This window comes from Mugil cephalus, chromosome 22, assembly GCF_022458985.1.
Source record: "Mugil cephalus isolate CIBA_MC_2020 chromosome 22, CIBA_Mcephalus_1.1, whole genome shotgun sequence".
NCBI classification, from domain to species: Eukaryota; Metazoa; Chordata; class Actinopteri; order Mugiliformes; family Mugilidae; genus Mugil; species Mugil cephalus.
The window spans coordinates 3,088,135-3,106,522 of record NC_061791.1 but is presented as its reverse complement, the minus strand read 5'-3'; positions in this window follow the sequence as shown (position 1 = coordinate 3,106,522).

Below are 18,388 nucleotides of genomic sequence, written 5' to 3'. Positions count from 1 at the left end.
ATTGGTTCCTAATGGGAAACTGATCAGCCTCAAATCTCATCAGAATTTGAATTTGCAGGCGTAGCCGCTAAAAATATCAACCGTAACAAAGGCATTCCATCGTGTTCTTGAGGCTTTTCCATCAAATTGTCACTTAATTTGGTCTCTCTGTGTTTCAGTTTGACGAATTTGTTGCACCAAATACTTTTTTAACCATTAATCATGATTAAATAGCGTTAATTTTCAACTACAAACTGAGTATTTTGACACACGATTGTACCGATATATTAATACTGAAGCTGTAAGATGTATATTTTCAAGCTATGGTCATGTGTTCAAAAACGCCATATCTCAAAAAGTAGTTATTTAGATATTTGTATATATAATGTGTTCACACATGAGCAAATTTGTGTATCATACAAATTAAATGGCTAGCAAAGGTTAGAAAATGGTCACAAAATGAGAAATTAAGCATTTTATTGTTGGCTAGAGTAGTTAGCTGGTGTCTTTTAGTGTTTTAATTCCATTGGTTGAAGTGTAGCCGCATGTCCCATCACTTCTTACTTGGTGCCGTTGGCTAGGCTAGTTAGCTGGTGTCTTCTTGTTGGTTGCTAGCTGGTAGCTGATTGTTAGCCTGCTTTTTTGATGTGTATGACAGTATGGGAGTCACAAAGTTTTGATTTTACCTCAAACAAATTAAATTTGATGAATCCGACAAAGGCCACAAGCCAAAACAGTTGTTCCATTTATTGCCACTAGTGCTGCTGGAGTCCTTGACCTTGATACTATTTATTTTTCCTCCTCCATGCACCTTGGTTGCAGGTCAGGCATTCACGCTATGCATACAATTTTTTTCTATACTGTAAAACAAGTGACTCATTTATCAAGCAATCGTTTCCGGGTGATACTGTACTGTTGCTCGTGTTCTTTCTTCCACCGTAGTGAATGTCTGAAATGTCGTATTTCAGGAATGAGGCGTAACCGGCGTCCGAGGGCAGGTACACTTGGTGACCTGGATGAAGACAAAGCTCTAGATGTGACCTCGCGATACAGCCGTTGTGATGCGCGGCAAAAAATTGACAGGAATGAGGAGACTTGCGTGTTCTTGCCTTAGTGTCTGCGCAGACAACGACAAAACCATTATCTTGCATCGCTCCCTTTGTCTGAAACTCATGGGTAGTGCTTACGCAGGATAATATCTCTGGTTATGTATAAAAAAAAAAAGTTTAAGTTACGTATCAGTGCTGGACATCAGCCAGTTACGTTCTGACTTGGCTCCTTTCCTAAACCTTTAACCTATTTATCTACCGATTATCTGTACATGCAACAGTTGTAATGCTGAGCATGCTCGGTTATTATGTCCTCTCAGTATGTACAGATTATGAGATTTGCAACTGAAATTATATCTTATTTACCAGGTTAAATAGGGCTCAACATTAGATAAAAAAAAAAACAAACAAACAAACTATTTCCAGATGTTTAACAATAGATGAAGCTACAATTTCTACAACTTTTAAAATCAAATAAGTCAAAAGAAAGAAGGATTATTGAAATAGTTAACAGCATAAGAAAAAAAATAGTTTTCTAAGTTTGTAGTTTATAAAAAACTATATGAGAACATGAACTTGAAGTTTGATGGAACTGCTCGTAAACATGGAGCCCTGCATCAATTATTTTAAATGAATTCTATTATATATTTGGTTGATTGAAGATTTTTTGTATATTTTTTTAAAGCTTTTCACCCACAAATTTAAATTTCTTTAAATACACATTAACATGAGTCCAATATATTTTAGTAAAGGATTAAGGGATAGCTTAATACTGAACGCAAACTGATTATGGTAATAATAGAACGCATATAATATGTAGGGGGCCCCTATTTAATCTTTCCATCGGTTTCCTTGGCCTGAAAAACGTTGAAGATTTAAATAAATGTTTTTATTTAAATTTGGAGCAGTTTTAACCCATAAATCAAAACATGCATTCTATTGCATGAGCTTTATTTATAAAGTATAAAATACAAGATCGTCTGCATAACATAATCTCCATCCGCCTTCAGAAAACTCGTACAGTTTCTTTCTCTACTGAAGAATTATTTCGCTGTTCCCACTGCGCTGGTTCCTGCAGACCAACAGCGTGTGGTGCATCCACGACGGAGGGGGATCAAGGACATTAGCCGTCCAGAAAACCTGCTTCGGAGTCACTTATCCCCCCAAGAACAAAGCCGAGGTTGGACGCGATAGGCGGCACGCATACGTGTTCTCGGCGCTTATCTTGTTTACGTGATGGAGTTTTTCAAACGCAAACATTTTCTTTAGATGGCACAGTGGACCTCTGCTGTGAGATAAGTATCGAATGCAGACTTAATTGCCTGAGATAGAAGCTTATTATTCCCATTAAAACGGGCGTTCGGGGCCTCACTCCCCGGGTCTCTCTGCTGCTGGAGTCTCGCTCCCCCCCTCCCTCCCTGCCTCCCTCCCTCCCCTGCCCGCCCGGTCGTCTTTCATCCCTCCTCCTTTTCTTTCTGCTTGTCTCTGTTGTCCGTTTGATGTGGAGATGAAGGGGAAAAGGGCAAACAAGAACAGTTTTTGTGTTGAAAAGTTGGGAAATCTGGTAACAATTGGAATCTAATGGATTTGTTTGGAGGTCTTGTCCCCTGATGATGCTTAGCTAATGATTTTGCCGCCCAGAGTGCGTCCTACACTGCACCTCCTAGTTTTATTTTCTATCTAAATCTTAGCTTTTTTTTTTTTCCCGATCCTGCCATGTCCAGGTACTTTTTCTCTACCCTGGTAGTGCTGCGCGGCCGTTGCCTTTCTTGGATCTGCGCGCCGCTTTCCCTTCGTCGGCCGGCACCAAGCCGGCATTCCTTCACGGGTTCACTGGCAATGCTCAAGTGGCTCCCTCTTAACAGCCCCCCTAATCACTCAGGGACATAATCACAGGCCACTTTGAAGTAATAGTCAATTTGCTACGAGTCCACCGTTTAACAGAACTGCTTCGACGCAATGCCGGGGCCTGCACGAGATGTAACGATACCGCGGGCCGGGGCCAGTGGAAAACACCGACAAAAGGTAGAGCATGCATGCTCGGAAAAGTGTTTATTTTTGGGAAGTCTTTGGTACGAGACCCCGGGTCGCGCGCAGACAAAAGGCAGGTGAGGTCGATAAGTGATGGAAAAGGATGCGGAGACAGTCTGTGTGTGTGTGTGTGTGTGTGTGTGTGTGTGAGCCGATGACAAGTTCACGGGAAGTGCGCGGACTTATACCTGTCACTCATCGTCCTGCACGCCTTGGCTCTGAATGCACCAGCAACAGCTCACAATGACACACTGTACAGCCGATGATGTGTGCACGTCAGCTCGCTTGCAGTGAATCGGGCGGAGAGCGCAGCGCGGGACGGGACGGCCCGGCGTTGGCCCGTGTTTATTGTTTATGGTTCTCCGGGTGGCGCCAGGTCCTGAAAAAACAGGAGCTGAAAAACACTTTGTTTTGGTGGGGAGGCAGCTCCTGTGGTTTTGTAATCACCGTCGCTATCATAAGCCCTGATCGCTTTACAGAGAGAGGGCAGGGAGGGGAGGGGGGAGGGGGGGGGTGAAGGAGAGGAGGGTGGGTAAAAGGTATGTTATTCCACACGGTGCACAAAGGCAGGGAACAGAGAATGAGAAAGAGATGTGGGCGCTTGGCAGTCTGTGTCTGTCTGCCCTTTTTCCTCCTTTCCTCCCTCCTCATGCGACCGGCCTGCAGCTGACTCAGGCCGGGAGTCACGGAGACGGGGTGGTCGACTTCCTGCCCGCGGCGAGACAGTGCCGGTTAAAACGTAACGTTTCTAGGGGGATATTTCCCCCCCCGCCCCCCCGCCGACTGTGTTTTGCACCACATTTTCATTTCCCTCGTTATTTACGTTCGGGGCTCACGGCGTCTTGGAATCCAATTAAAACGAGAAGTCGTCTTCTGAGGGGTTTGAAAGCTAGCGAGCAGCCACTCCGTGCAGACGACGATTTATCTTATCGCTCCCTTTGTCTGACACTCAGGATATTATCTGTAGTTATGTGTAAGGAGTTAAAAAGTAAAGGTTAAAGTATCAGTACTGGACATCAGCTAAACCTTTTATCTATTTATCTTCTATTTATCTTATCTGCACACGACTATACAATAATTATACAGCTTTTGGAGGTTAATTTCTCCGCTGTCTCCACTTATTTTACTTTCTGATTGTTTAGACCACAGGTCTTCAACCAGGTGCTGCAGGTCGGTGGCAAAATCTTTGGTTGATATTTTATAGACATTTTTTATGTGCATTTTTTTTTTTATTTTCCCCCACAAATTGCTTTAAATACACATTAACCTGACATATTTTAGTAAAGGGATAAGGGATGGCTTTATAATGAATGCAGAATTGGCCATTTAAGATGTGCTTTCATAACGAGAGGAGAGAATATTAAAAGACGCCTCGTCCAGCTTGGGTTCTGCAGCAGTTTGCATCTTCCTCTTCTTCTCCATCATAGTAGTTTTTTTTGCATCAGGCAACATATTTTGATGTTTTTGGACAACAGTTTCTGTACCTACAAGGACTTACGCAGCTGGAAACTCATAAAAATACCAACCAAAGAAATATTTGACAAGAGAAACAGAGTGGATTTCACCTTCGCATCCACTCAGGAGAGGTTATGCATTACAAAAAGAATAGATTTAATAGAAATGTGTTCACAAATTTACAATAAAACCAATGAAATACACTTTAACTTCACTTCACTTTAACTTTATATAATATGTTTGCATCAAATGCATCAAGTTTTGTGCCTTGAATTTGATTGAATGCTGCATTCAAGTGCACCTTTACATGCTGTAAATTGACATTTCTAATCTCACATACTTGAACGGAAGTCCAACAGATGCAAGCACAATCAAATTTGCATCAAATCATTTTTTCGATAAAGTTTTGCACCTTGAAGTCCGATTGAATGCTGCATTCAAGTGCACTTTTACGTCCTGTGAAAAATAAACCCACTCTGGGGGATGCATACTTCAACGGAAATCCAATAGATGCAAGCGCAAAAAAGAAACCTAAAAGAAAAACTAAAGTATTGACATATGTGTTGGCCTTAAAACTTTACGCCAAACCCTTCAGATGGCCGATCAAAAGATTTTAGGGTGAATTCATGCAAATCATCAAAAAAAAAGTTGCATTTAATAGCACCTAATCACGGTTTTAAGGAAATAAAAGCCGTTCAGTGATGTCTGTGGATGTTTCCCAAGCCCTGACATATAAGCCTGATTCCTATCTGCATGGCGAAATACCACTATTTTAAATTTATTTAACTGACCCTTTAAGCTGACCCTGTATTTCCATTCAAATTTATTAAAGCTCGGCTCGCGGAGTTAAAAGGGGGAAACAGACGCTGTTCCGTCACCTGCAGCGTGCACGCTCCGCGGCTCACGTGCTTTTTTACCTGTTCACGCACAAAGAGGAAGAAACAGGCCGCGCGCTGGCTGCTCCGGCCCGTCTTCAGAGCCATTAGCGCGAGAGGGGTGTGTGATTCAGAGGGCCCGCGCCGTCTTTATTCACGCGCCGACATTAGGACGTAATGAATCATGAAGAAGGCGCATTGTTCCACGCCAGCCTCCCTAACGCTGCTCACTTACCGCGCACTCACAGGTGTAGAACATCATTATCGCCCAATTGACGACGAGTATTATACCGCCAAATTGATTTTCCTTACTCGGCGATCGCGATGACACGAGAAGGAGAGACGACGAAGAAAAGACGCAGTCATCAACAACTTTATGTTCCAATCAGCATATCTGAGCAGGAGGAATAATAATATATATATAAAAAAAAAAAGAATAGTGCAGAAAAAAAAATGGAGCCGGGGCTCAAATCGCCTCAAATTGCTTTGCTTTTTTTTTCTTCTTTCTTCTATCATGAAATGTTACCGATTATCATGAAACGAGTAAATTGAATTCTTCTTTTTTTTTTTTCATTTAAGTAATAATTGATTTGACATTTCGGAGCACTTCAAAGGCAGTTTGGCCTGAAGGCTCTGCAGTAAATTACAGTATAAAGCTGAGGATTTACCATTAGCTGAGTGTCAAGTGAACGCCCCCCTCCCCTCCCCTCCTATCCCCTCTCCTCCTCCATCCATCCATCCACCCCCCCTCTCCCCCCTCGTCCTCCCCTCTATCTTTTCTCCCCAAACGCTCTGAAATTCTAGTCAAACTTTATACGACTTGTCTTCACTGGCCTGTTTGTGTGCGTTTTGTGCGCCCGTGTCCCGGTCTGCCGTTTTATTGTAACACTATAAAGCCCCCGTGTGTTTATCAGTAAACGGAGCTCCACACAGTTCGCCCGCCTCCATTATTATAACTCTTTTCGCTTCCTTGTTTAGTCCGTGTATTTTATTTATTTATTTTTTATTTTTTTGCTCCTTAGGAAATGCCCTTCTTTTCTGCCCGCTTCTTCCATGCGGGACGCAACAACAGGCGGGAAAAAGGTGTTTGATATGTAAATAGTCAGCTCAACAAAGTCCAGGTGCTATCTGTGGTTACAGAGGCTCATACTTTTGGTTGCAGGTGGCTTCTTAAACATGCACACACACATACACACACAACAAAACGCACACAGGCTGAGCTTAGACCGGTGTGTAATGGTAGAGTTTTTTTAAATAAAAAATAAAAATCAGATCTTTGTCTGCTCCGTTTCACCGGATGGATTGTGTGTTTGATTCGATTGCCGTCTAGGAGAGGTCTGCAAGGAGAAATCAGATCCACAAATCAATACATCTGTTATCAAGACTTTAATTTTTAATATTTTAATTGACATTATTTTTTTGTAGGACTAAAAAGAACCCAATGCAGAAAGGGAGAAAGGTACAATACGTAGCATTTATATTGTATATTAAAATGTTTTAAGTTTAATATTGGTGGCCTGTTAATAGCCTCCTCCAGTTGTAACTTAAAGACTACGAAAGCTTAAAGCTAATGCGTACGGGAACCCTAACACAATACCACAGATAAAATTTGCATCATAACATAAACTACAGTAGCTACACAGGTCATCAACTCAAGTAATGGTCGGTCTGCAATTAGCATCATGCTAGCTAACGTGACTTACGTCTGTTTCATTAGAATAAGTTACATAACGTGAATATGTTTTAGCAACTATTTGTCTAATTATTATAACACTATAGCAACATTTTAACACAGTCTTAAAGTTATTTTTACTTTCTACATGCTTCCCTGTGACTGAATTTGCCACGTGATGTTAGCTACTATAAATTAGCATTACGTTAGCATTACGTAAGTAGAAAATATATAATTCAGTTTCAACACCGTCAAATATTTTCAGAAGTCGATTGTTTTTACTGCAGATGACTTTGTACTGACTTTGCCACGTGGGATTAGCTACAATAGTTTTAGTTATTGAGTAAACTATTAAACATTATGCTAGCTAACGTAGTTTATGATTATTAAGATTACAACAATCTTCAACACTCTTATCTCATCTTTTTAGTGATTTTTAGTGATTATCTGTTTTATCTGTAGTATTTTTGTAAGTGCTGTGACTGAGTTCGTTACATGATGTTAGCTAGTAGCGGTAGCTGTAGTCAGCTAATTGTAAAGTAGCAAATATCTTCATGTAACTTCAAATTTAAATTATATTATATTAATATGTGACTATAACTAAGTACACAAAGTAAATAACTACACTACAATTAGTTTACAGCATAGGTCTTCAACAGGAGGTCTGTGACCCCTAGGGGTTCCACGTAGGCACCGCAGAGGGGTCGCAAAATCTTTGGTTGATTAGACATTTTTTATATACTTTTTCTTCCCCACAAATTCCTTCAAATGCACATTAATCCAACATTTTTTTAGTATAGTAATAGGGGATAGTGTAACACTGAATGTTATAGCTACAGCAACATACACCTACATTTCTTAGACAGTATAAAAGTTTAAGATTTGATATGGACTAGTACTGAAACTAATAAGAAGTATAAAGCTTTAAAGTACATTAACAACAGTAAAGTTCTGCTAATATGTTAATGCATAATGATATAAGTGATATAAAAAATATTTTTAGTTATTTAATTTACTTTTATTTATTTTTTTTCCACGTGCAACACAAAATTTTAAGTTGTGGCGTTATAACATTTAATAAAAGTAACTTTTCCTCCACCATTCATTTATTTTTTAATCATTGTCTGAGGTGTTAAAATTAAACACGAAATATAGTGAAAATTTCAAGTCAATTCACATTTATTGTCAATACTGACATGGGCAACACAATGCAGGACTGAAATTACCTTCCTCAAAGCTATCCCTTATCCCCTTACTAAAATATGTTGTTAAAGAAATTTAAAATTATGGGCAAAATAATAATAAAAAAATGTATATAAAAAATGTCTAATCAACCAAAGATTTTGCGACCCCCCCCCCCCTGCAGTGCCTCCGTGGACCCCAAGGGGTCACGGACCTCCTATTGAAGACCTATGCAGTATAATATAGATGTCACTGATAAACTGTAAAAAAATCAGGTGTATAGATTTATTATTTTAAATATTTTTATTACGACCAATAATTGGTGTTGGAGCTAAAGCAGCGACTCGTGAACTTATGTAGTGGTGCAGCTGGTAACTTTCAAAATCAAATTTCCACAATGAACCATTAACTATTTCACACCATTCATTCAAAATCTCATCCATCGTCAGCTCCAGCATGAAAAAAAAAGCCACTGTACAGTAGATATCCCACTTTTAATTAGTGCAGCACACACACATATATACCTACTGATTGTCACCTGAATCCCGAGTTAGCTGGAGGTGACACGTATTGTCTTTTGGCCTTGAATTAATGTGCCTGTAAATACGTCCCCCCCCCCCTGCCCCCCTCCCTCATTCCTATTTGTTAAGTTATTCATAGAACTGCTGATTGCAGGCAGCCGTCAGAGCTAAATGAGGGCCTTTGTTATTGTTGAGTAATTAGGACAGCCATCATCGTGCTCCGAGATGACAGGGTCAGTTAAATAGTTTCTCTTTCTCTCAGTAGTCCGGGCTGATTACGGGAGCTAGCGCAGGGGCCCGGGAGCTGGAGCAGGAGCTGGAGCTGGAGCTACGGAGCTAGGGAGGTGGTGGTGAGGGGAGGGAGGGGGGGTTCAGATGGGAGGAGTGGGGTTGGAAAGCAGACCCTTATCTCAGGCAATTAATCAGAGACACTCATATTGCGGGACAATTATTCAAAGCTCACTCCTGCATAACTCAGCCCAAGGTTCCAGTGGGCTCGCTGTCTCTTTCCATTCCCCCCCGGACTGGAAGGTCAGGAAAGTGAGAGGAAGGTGGTGGTGGTGGTGGTGGGGCGGGCCGACGGGCGGGCGGGGGCTCCATGGAGGAGTGTGTACGTGAAATACAGAAAGAGTCGGATGAGGCAATGCAGGGTCAAAGTCACTCAAAGTCTAGTCTCCTCTGGAGGCTTTTTCTTTTTTGTTTTTCAAGGAGTTTATTCCCCATCATGTTTACACGTATTAACTTTTTAGCCGTTGGTGGAATAACATGGGCGTTGACTGTTTGTGTGTGTGTTGTATGAATGTGTATGAATGTGTGTGTGTGTGTGTGTGTGTGCATTAGTGCCCAGGGCCAGCATTATCAACATTCCTCGGTGGCAGCAGGGTGGCTCGTCTGGCACCGCGCAAACAGGAAAAGGAAATAGCTCAACTCCTTCACCGTGGTTATATCCTGGAGAGCCCTCGCAGTGTGCCCGAGTCTGTGTGTTTATATGTGTGTGTGTGTGTAGCCTGTTTAAATATGGATCCCGGTGGCGGTGCAATGGAAAAAACAGCAGTGGATCCGTATATTTAGAAGCGTCCTCATTAATATTGAGGCCGTGTTGATATTTAAAGGAACCTCTGGTCTTTTTTTCTTTTTTTTTTTTTCCTTTAAAGAAATAGAAAGTCCATTATGTCCCAGTGATGTGGCATTCATGACTTTTATTTATTTTCCAACTGCTGCGTTCACGAGTGAAAATACCGAATCTCAAAGGTGTTATTATATTTCTCATTATGTATTTTTTTTTTTTTTTTCTCCTGGTACTTGTTTATTGAAATACTGTGAATATAAAACAATCATTTTTTGGGGCCGCGTCCAATTTTACTTAACCATTTAAAACAATATTGATAAAAAGAAAAAATGGATTCATGAAGACTGTTTTAAATTAGCAGCATTCTTCTTTTCCCACTTAATGTTTTATTTAGTTTTTATAGATTCTGCCTCACTGGAGAGGCTTTGTTGTTGCACATCTGTCCCTGGAAACACGGCTTCTTACGTTTATTGTCATTTGTTGTGGAATCTTCTTCAATTTTGGGATATTTAAAATAAATTCTGGTGATCATTTGCGGCATCAAATACATCACTGACATAACTAAGGTCAGAACAAAGAGATCAGTCTCCTGTCAGTGGTTTTAATGTTGTGGCTGATCGGTTTACCTCAGTGCAACTTGTACTATAGCTTCCATAGCCATAGTACATTTCATTGTAGTCTAGACTTTATTACTGTATGTTTACAGGACTTAAAGAACAGCTGCCTCTTGTCTCTCATTCACTGAAGAGTATTAGGAGCATCCATGAGAAGTAGATTTTCATCATGCACTGTGAGAAAAAAGTCCAAATTTTAAGAAAAAAGTCCAAATTTTGAGGTAAATATAGAAAGTGGACCCGTAAACTGGCAGTACCGTATGCGTATGGAATTTTGACTTTTTTTCTTGAAGTTTTGACTTTTTTCTCAAATATTTGACTTTTTTCCCCGAAATTTCGACTTATTTTCTTGAAATTGTAGTTAATAGACTTTGAAATTTTGACATGTTTTTTTTTTTTAAATTTTGATTTTGTTTTGTTTTTCGCAAAATTTGACTTTTTTCTACAAATTTGGGCTTTTGTTCTAGAAATTTCAACTTTTTTCCTGAAATTTCGACTTTTTTTGCAGACTTTTTGTCTCCCAAATGTCGACTGTTTTTCTCGAAATTTCGACTTGCATAATAAAAAAAAATCTACCTCCTCCAATTGTTTTTTTCTCACGGGTGACCCCAATAACTCGTCCGTACTCACTGGCTCTCATTGCATATTTTTATTAAACTGACAACCAAGCATCATCTCGAAGGACGTATTGATATCCTTGCGCTCTACGTAAATCACAAAGTATTTTTAGTTCATCACGTGGACGTGTGCAAGTAAAAAAAAAAAAAATCTCTGGCCGACAGTCAAAAGCATTCACCGCCTCGCCTTCCCTTTTTTTTTTTTTTTTTTATTTCTCCTTTCCTCTGCTCTCGTTCCAGCCCCAACCTGATCCACAAATGTCACCTCCACTCTGAGTATAAAAGGAGAGGAAGACATCGAGGAGGAGGAGGAGGAGGAGGAGGAGGGAAGAAGAGATAGATCAGGAAGAGAGCGTCATAAAATGCAAATGCAGCCCGCGTCCGCTTTTACAAATTAAATGTCAGGACATAAAATATTGTCAGTTTCATTTTGCCGCCAGAGGGATGACAAATCCATATTCTCCTTTAAATAAAACTCTTATTGCGGCGGAGGGGGGTAATCATGGCAGAACAAAGCGCGGTGATTAACGATAGCAATTTATTGTATCTGGCGGCCGGCGAGGCACCGGCGACGGAGAGGAACAGAGAGACATCGTGGTTATCATAATTCATATCGTAAATAACGGGGCCTAGCCAATCACAAGGAGGCGCCGATGTCATCCCAAATAACCTTTGATAACAATTACCATAGAAGGCAGTACAAACCCCGGAGTCACAATGTTATCTTATCCCTATTCTCTGCTTGTAGAATACAACACTATTACCATATAGATTAGACTATTTATAATGGTGCGTGTCATTCTGGGTGCAGCTTTAAGTCGTCACCAGTGTGGAGGTGTAGCGTGGCGAGGACACGGCGAAGGTGGTGCATTCGTGGAGGTGTGTGTTCGCTGGACCTGTCTTTGGGAGGAGATTATAGCCCGGGCTTTATGAGGGGCTGAATTGCCCTCTCTCTCGGTATCACATGGCAGCACATTGCCAGCACGGCCTGGCTCTCACAATGGCGAAGGCGGAGGGAGGGAGGGGGGGGGAGGTGGGGGGGTATGGTCGACGCGTGGTGGGTGGGGTAAAGAAAGCTAGAGGAGGAGATATTAGCGAGGGAAACGTTGATAAGTGTTGGAGATTAGCGTATCTTGTCCGAGGTGTTGTTCCTCCTTGTTTTTATCTGCCGATAGAAAATTTTCTGATGAAGAGCAGTGATATGTGGATGCGTGGCGTCCCCCCCCCCCTCCTCCCACCTCACACAAACGGCGCCCACCCACCCTCCAAGCATCCCACACACAACAAGCTTCCTTTACCACTTTTATTTAGAAAGACATCGACATTCAAATTGACAATAAACAGGATACCTACGCATAATTCATGCAATATTTATGTTTCCTAGGCTGTTACCGCTGTTCAGTTTTCTAAAACATAAAATGAATGAATGGATCGATCTGTTTTTTAAGCTCCTGAGACCCTGCGTCCTCATAAAGGGACGTTTAGTGGCAGCTTCTAATAACTAGATACTAACTGGTCACTTCAGTGGATTCATTCTGCAGCCGTAACATCACGTAACAAAAGAGCAAAGATGTGCAGATTCTACAGCTGAAACTTGTTTATTTATGTTAATTAACTTTTCTACCTTAACATGAGATGCAAACGAGCTCTAACTTCACTAATTAGCAAAAACTTGTTTGAGGATTCTGTCTTTGTACGGCCATGTTCAGTTTTATATTTTATCACATATTGGTGACTTTATTATAATATACAGTGAAATAATACCAGTGTCCACATATGTGGACATATTTTTTTTCCAAAAGCTACTTCCTGTTCAAAGATGATGCTTAGTTTTTATACTTCCTAGGTCCTACTGATCCCAAATACCTTGGAGAAATTAACCAGCCTCTACACTCTTGTAGTTCTGGACCTGTATTTGCACAAACACACAATCGAGATGATACACGTTTGCGTTGATGCTGTTATGTTAGTTCACTGTCTCCAAAAAGCTGGACTTGTTGAGATTAGATGCTTACTCCTTAATTGGCTAAAAGTCAGTTTTCTGAACCAGCATATGAGGAACCGTTGTGAAGCTCTTTTTCTCCTGCAGAAGTCTGTCAGGTCCAAATATGGTCGTATCCTTTCTGTTGGCAACCAGTCGTGAAATTAGAAAGGCCGATGTGAAGCTAAACTCGTACTCTGATCGGTTGTTGTCGATTTCTGACGACGTGATTCGCTTAAAAGCGTCACGTGACCAGATATTATGTGTCTATCTGCAAGGGACATTTAAAATGCTGTGAAGTCTTCTCTAAGAAGAAAATCACAGCTGAAATTATCAAAAAAAAAGTCAAAGAAATGTAAAACTTTAAAGGCTGTTTTCTCAAAATTTGTTTTTGTGCTACTCAGAGCCTGAAATCTCCACTTCAGAAGCTCTTACACAAACCAAACTCTCCAGATTGATTACTAACTACATCCTGCAGGTATTTACTGAGGGGATTTTTCATGTATCATTCAGAGCCTGATTTATAGAACATTTTACTCCTTAAATATTTTTTTACTTTATTACAGTATTTTGTGATTTATAGAAGAGATATCCATTATTCCCTCTGTAAATACTTGGAAATATAACACGTTAACAAAATGAAACGAGAATTTTGAAGCTCACTTTAGCCATTATTCAGATTTCCGTTCTGGAAATATATGCAAATTAGCGCATATTTAATGAGATAACTCCTCATTTGAATATTTGAATATAAATTCACAGAAAACTTGTAGTAGAAAAAAATATTGTATTCATGTAAGTAATGACCTGGAGACGTTTCATGATGATATCTGTTAGTTACATAATTTTACCCTGTTCACCTGTAGTGTCTTCATAGACTAGTTCACTGTCGTGTGATTGATAAAACAGAAGAAGAAAACAGGGAAGGTTCAAAATATTACAGGTCTGTCTCGAATATCAGTCTCTTTTCTTTGCATGTAAATAAAGAAAGAGCATCTCATGCAGGTGACCTAAAACTCTTTATGAGAATCTGGTGCACTTGTAAATGTGGAATAGTTTGTAATAAACCAGACTTTTCTTTGGACACTAATCAAAGATAAGGAAGTGGAAGATGATGGTCTTGGCTTAAATAGAGTTTAAATAGGTTCAGATTTATTTTTGATCAATAAAAATGAATAATTGTACATCAACAAATGTTTCATGAAGGAGTCATAATGTAAAGACAACAAGGAGAGGAAATGTCTGAGGTGCAACCAGAGACTTTTAAAGGATTATTCGATTAACAATTCACCTTATTTTGACATTATTTGTCATTTATCAAAAATAAATTGAGGATTTGTTGCTTCCTTTGCATGGAAACTTAAGTCCTTTGCAACAATTAGCATAGTCATTTGGTATCTAAATGGAAACATCAACAAGATGATTGATGCACATGATCAGCTTGTTCATCATTGATCATCATTGTGACGTATTGAAATCATAGGAAGACACAGGCATCATTCGTCTACTTCTATAACGTCTCGTGCACGATACTCGTGGTTTGACCTGAAAACAGTGGAGAAAAGAAACAACAAAATAGCTTCAAAAGACTCTTGAATTCTTCTGCCTGGAAGGAGGAGGAGGGGGGGAAGATGGGTGGGGGTGAGCGGAGAGGACGAGCACAAGGACGAGATAAAACCCGGGCAGGAAGTGAAGAGGAGGAGAAGCGACCAAAGCAAGGACGAGGGTGAAGGAGGGAGAAGATATTTCATTCTTATGCTTAACTTCAGAGGAATTCACAGCGTCCGTGTCCTTTCAGCAGTTACCTGTCCAATCCAAGACGGTCCCAGATCAAAAAAAAAAAAAAAAAAAAAAAACTGCAACGCCGAGCCTGAGGTAGATTAGGAAATGATAGAAAAATATTTTTAAAAGTCAAGAGCAAAGAGGGGAGAGGAGGATGTAAGATGATGTTAAAACACTAGTCGGTGGTATGCTATCTGTAGTTTCTGGCATGGGTGTCCCTGTGTGGGCTTGTGAAAACAGTTAATCTCTCCTGACAGGATCTTTATTTAAATAAAGATCCTGTCGCTGCCATGTGCTTTCGGTTGCTTAAGAAGAGGACCTACAGTAGCTCCCGAGAGAAGCCAAATTGCTTTGACAAATCATGGCTGACGAGAGAAAGGAACGTTCCTACCTGCGCTTGGTTCAACATGCCCGATGGAAACACTGCGGCAGAAGTTTCAAATCTACGGGAAAACTGGCAAAAACACTGTATATTTAAAAGGCAGCTTAAATCCAAGAAACATGCAGCCTGTACTTTTTCTTTTAACAGCTTTTTTCGCAGTAAAACGATATTGATTAGATGCTTAAAGTAGTGACTTCCCAGTTCAACCCCAGAAACAGTAGTTTGCAGCATTCGTCTTAAGCAGGAGTACCCAAATTGTTCCCAGTCGAGGGCCAAAATGTTTATTTTGCAGTACATTAAGTTAAATAAGGGGAATTAATCTAGAATGCATCTAGCATTGGGCCTCAGATCTAGATTTAAAAATGACTGAACATCTATCTTCATTAATCTCTTGAGACCTAAGCTTTTGTTTTCTTTGCATTTTTAATTTCTCCAAGGTTTTTGGGATCAGTAGGACCTAAGAAGTACAAAAACTAAGCGTCATCTTTCAACAGGAATTAGTAGTTTTTGAAAAGTGATTATGAACAAATGTTTATGAGCAATGAAGTCCCAACATCCCAACTCGTCCTCAAACGAGCACTTGCTAATAAGCGACATTGTAGCTCGTTGCTCTTGATAAAATTTGTTAAATTTGCGGATCATATCAAACTAGACACATTAACAAACTATAAACTGCCTAAGACTCTCAAGTTTCAAATTGGGCATCCAGGGCCTTAAGGTTGAGGAACTTCAAAGCGACATCCAAGGAAGTGTCATCAGCAAAGGCAAACGGTTACGTCGGGCTGTGTTTGCCAACAAGTTCTACTTCGACAAAGATTTAAGACAATGGAAAGGAAGAAAAGAAACTCCACTCCAGCAGATGGCAGTAGTTGGTATTCGCACGGAGAAACTGGAAGAGCTACGATTAGACAGGATTCAGCACGTTGAAGTCTCTGAGAACCCACAACCAGGGATCTAACCACCAAAAACAGAGCATGGTCGGAGATGTTCAATGACGGACCGACATCGGCAATTCTTGGATTCTGGCACGACCACGACTCAGGACGATGACACCACAGTGGTTCAACCAGACAAGCTCCTATAAGCACATAATTCTAGCTTTTTAACCCTTGTGTTGTCTTCCTGTCAAACATGCAACTTCTGTCCTCATGGGTTCAAACTGACCTGGTCTGTTTGACTATTAATGAAGCCTGATATTTAAATTGTATGACTCCATTGTGTGTTGTGAGCCAACTCGTTTTGAACTGGATGCTTCGTTGCAGGATTCACGGGCAGGAGGCTGCATTTATATCAAACTACTTTAGAAATAAGCCAAGAATCACACAGTGACGTGTTAATCTGACTGGTTGCAAGTCTCCTCAGACGTGTTGTTGTTATTTGGTCTGTGTTAGAAAGGCGGTTCTTCAAAGACGATCAGATTTTTGTTAACGTAATGACTGCGTATTGTCTTTTAATGCGTAGCCGTAGCTGGTTGTTTTCTATTTTCTGCTCCAAATCCATCAGTTCCTTTGAGCTGAGCTGTTTGTGTTCCCCAGTAACAGTAGATGATGCCGAAGTTGATTCTCTCCAAGTTCAGAAATCCCACTGCCACCCCCCCCCCCCCTTTTCTCCCCCCCTCCCTCCCCCCTCCTCCCTCTCTACTCAGCTTTTTACTTCCCTCAACATTTCTCATCTCCTCTCTTAGATGGAATTCACAAAGTGATTTTCTCCTCGTCCCCCTAAATCTCTTGATCACTTTAATTTTTTGCTAGGCTGCTTCATCGGTGTCCTGGGAAAAGAGAAAAGAGGAGGAAGGGGGCAGGAGGAGGAGGAGGAGGAAAAAAAAAGGAGCCAGCGGGCGAGAGACGGCAAACGAGGCTGGGTGAGTGGTGAGAGAGAGGGAGGGAGAGTAGTATAGAGTTAAGGCTTTATCAGTGAGTGCCCTGAGGTATGTGGGGACGCTGCTGAATCCAGAGAGATTAGGGGAAAAATGCAGCACATGGCAGTAAGGGGCTTACGCCACAGCTTGTATTAGTTCAGGTGAAAAGAGTATTGCTTTTACATAAAACTGGACAAATCCAGCCACAATGCATTTCCCGTTGGACCACAATAGGGTCCTCTATCTGTGGACCTCACCTCCTGTCCCTTGGGTTCTCCCAAAGCTCCTCTATCTAAACAGGAGGAGAGACTAAGGGAAGGGAGGAGAAAACCCGCAGATGGACATGGGAGGGAGGAGGAGATATGGCGACTCACCAGACTTCATTTTCAGAGTTCAGCAGGAAGCTGGTTGTCAGGAGATGGCCAGGACCTAATTTCCACTGGGGACAGAGGGGCTCGCGTCCACTCACTTCTCGAAAAATCCTATTTTCGTCCTGGGACTTTCGCGAGTTGAGTTGGTTTACTTGCAAACACTTCTGCGGTGAGTGTCCTGACGGCGATATCGAGATGAGGCCGCGTCTCAAATGCTGCTGGTTGCTAATAGAGGCTACACTGGGGGCTACTGGGGGTCCTTGGCCTGAAAAACAAACTAATTCCATCAGTGAATCTAGTAGGGATGGGCATCGATAACCGGTTCCATCGATATCATCAGCCTTCATGCTCGGCGATTCCCCTCACCGATACTTTTTCGTGCTGAATCTTTACATCCGAGTCCAGAAGGTTGGCGCTAATGCACCTAAAAGTTGTTAACCAACCGGCGTAAAACAAAAGAAGAAGAATCTTTACGCTGAAGCACGCCATTCACATCACGTGATGACAAGGAAGGAAAGGAGCTTCACTTCACCAGAGCTGCAACTTATGCAGCACCGGGATTTCAAGCCATCAACGCCACCAACATGATGAAGCAAACTCAATAAAATTTCTCGATAAAAACCACAAACGCCAACGTTTTCCAAATCAAAAATAAGCAGAATCCATAACGGTATCAATAAAATCATATAATCTACATCACCTGTTAGTTTGTTTTCTTAATTCGCTCTCAAGCTACTGTCACTGCGACTGTTCATTTCTGTGGATGTTTCACGTTAAAGGCGTCAGAGCAACGTGTGGTGGGAATTAGGCCCTGGAGCCGCTGCAGGGCTTTTAATGTGAAACACCTCTTTAAGAGGAGTTTAAGCTTCCTGAGGGTGGCTCAACGCAGCCAAGGCTGCAAAATGGAAGCAGATCAGGAAGCACGTGTGATCAAATTGATTTATAAATCA